Source organism: Macaca nemestrina, chromosome 9 (genome assembly GCF_043159975.1).
Source record: "Macaca nemestrina isolate mMacNem1 chromosome 9, mMacNem.hap1, whole genome shotgun sequence".
Taxonomy (NCBI): Eukaryota; Metazoa; Chordata; class Mammalia; order Primates; family Cercopithecidae; genus Macaca; species Macaca nemestrina.
Genome location: NC_092133.1, coordinates 55,641,220 through 55,643,538, shown reverse-complemented (window position 1 = coordinate 55,643,538; position 2,319 = coordinate 55,641,220). Strand labels below are relative to the sequence as shown.

At 36.7% G+C, this 2,319-nt stretch overlaps 1 pseudogene; it reads left to right on the top strand.

Moving 5' to 3' along the window:
• The first annotated feature begins 1,512 nt into the window (after positions 1-1,512).
• Positions 1,513-1,978, top strand: LOC105466189 (large ribosomal subunit protein mL50 pseudogene; annotated as a pseudogene).
• The last annotated feature ends 341 nt before the right edge of the window (positions 1,979-2,319 follow it).

Genomic DNA, 2,319 nt, shown 5'->3' with positions numbered 1-2,319 from the left:
TTCAATCACCCTCAATTTCCCTGCTCCCAGCTCCTGCTCCAGGCCATCCACTTCATATCCTGTTGCTGCTGTGGTTTCCTTCTGTACTTGAGACTCTGGGTGGCTTCCAGTAAAATGATTTAAGTGTAACCACTTTGAGCAATGTCTATTTGACCCATGATACCTCACACACTTTTTTTATCAATTCAGACAGTGAGAGCAAAGCAGGTTGGAAATTAAAGAAATTGAAAGCAAACACACAGGAAAAGAAGAAGTAAAATTACCTTATACTTGGAGACAACATGATTATCTATTTAGAAATTCTACAGGATCTACAAAAGAGCTGCTATAATAAATGAGTTCATTAAGGTTGCTGGACACGAGGTCAATATACATAAATTAGTTATGGTTCTATGTACTAAGAATTAGCAATTGCAAATCAAAATATCATTTATAGTAATATCAAAACACAGGAAATACTTAGGAATAAATTTGACAATAGATGTGAAAGACCTGCACACTAAAAACTATAAAGCATTGCTGAGATCAATTAAAGAAGATCTTAGTTGAATGGGGAATATATATCATGTTCATGAGTCAAAACATAATATTGTTAAAACAACATTCTCTTAAGTAATCTGTAGGTTCAACACACTCAAATTGCAATTCCAGAAGGATTTTTTTTTGTAGACATTGACAGATTGATTTTAAAATATATATGAAAATTCACGGGGCTTTGAATAGTCAAATCAAATTTAAAAAATAGGAACAAAGTTGAATGGCTATCACTACCTGATTTCAAGGCTTACTATTATACATAGTTACAGTAATCAAAACAATGTGTTACTGGTGTAAAGATAAACAAAAGATCAATGAAGCAAAACAGAGAATCCAGAAATGATCAGTACATAGAAACCTATTTTTGGTAATGATGCTATGACAAGCAAATTAGGAAACGATGATCTTTTCAAGAAATGTCTCTGCAATAGATATTCATATGCAAAAACTACAACAAAATAAAACCAAAAAAAAAAAAAAAAAACCAACAGAATGTTGATCTCTACCTCATATCATATATAAAAATCAACTCCAAATGGATTAATGGATTATAAACCCATTGTCAAATCTAAAACTGCCAAACTTCTGGAGAAAAACATAGGTGAGAAAATCTTAGTGACCAGAGATTTGCAAAATTTTAAGTATTATACAAAGCATGAACTCTAATTATAACAACTGTTAAAAAAAATGAAAAGATGAGCCACAGATTGGGAAAACATGTTTGTAAAACATATATCAAACAAAGGACATTCACCTAGAATATATGAAGATATCTTACAACTCAATAAAAAGAGGGACAACCCAATTAAAAATGGTGGAGATTTAAACATCTTCACCAAAGAAGATATAAGGATGGCAAATAAGCACATGTAAAGAGGCTTACTAACTTTAGACTTTAGGGAATTGCAAATTAAATCCACAGTGAGATACCCCTACACTCTCATATTAGAATGGCCAAAATGGATCTCATTGAAGATGGTGGCGCAATCTGTGTCCGGCATTATCAGAAGAGTCTTTATGTGGAGCACCTGAAGAGAATTTTGGTCTCGATCCAGAAAACAGAAAGAGCCAGTGGTTGCTGAGACAGTAAAAGAGGTGAAAAAAGAACTTATCCCCGTGTGTCCACCCTTACAAAGCCAAACATATACACCACCTGAAGGTCTCCAGAGTCGTTTGGAATCATGTTAAAGAAGTTTTTGGCTCATTTCTTCCTAGTAATTGGTGAGACATTCCCCTGGAAGATGGTTGCTCACAGTTCAATCTCTTGGCACATTTAGCTGATTACTTGGGTCATGTAGTCCCTAACTCCACAATCCACCAGTTGTGCAGGATTAGAGATGTTCTTGGTTTCTATAATGTCCCTATTCAAGATAGATCTAAATTTTATGAACTCAATGCCAGTAATCTGCCCCCCAATTTGAAAATCACTTGGAGTTACTAAGCTATTCGGAGAGAAATACATTGAAATCATTTTATCCCCCTGAGCAAGGGGGCTGCTTATTAGATTTTTTTTTTTTTTTTTTTTTTTTTTGAGACGGAGTCTCTGTTGCCCGGGCTGGAGTGCAGTGGCGCGATCTTGGCTCACTGCAAGCTCCGCCTCCCGGGTTCACACCATTCTCCTGCCTCAGCCTCCTGAGTAGCTGGGACTACAGGCGCCTGCCACCACGCCGGGCTAATTTTTTTGTATTTTTAGTAGAGACGGGGTTTCACCGTGTTAGCCAGGATGTTCTCGATCTCCTGACCTCCTGATCTGCCCGCCTCCGCCTCCCAAAGTGCTGGGAT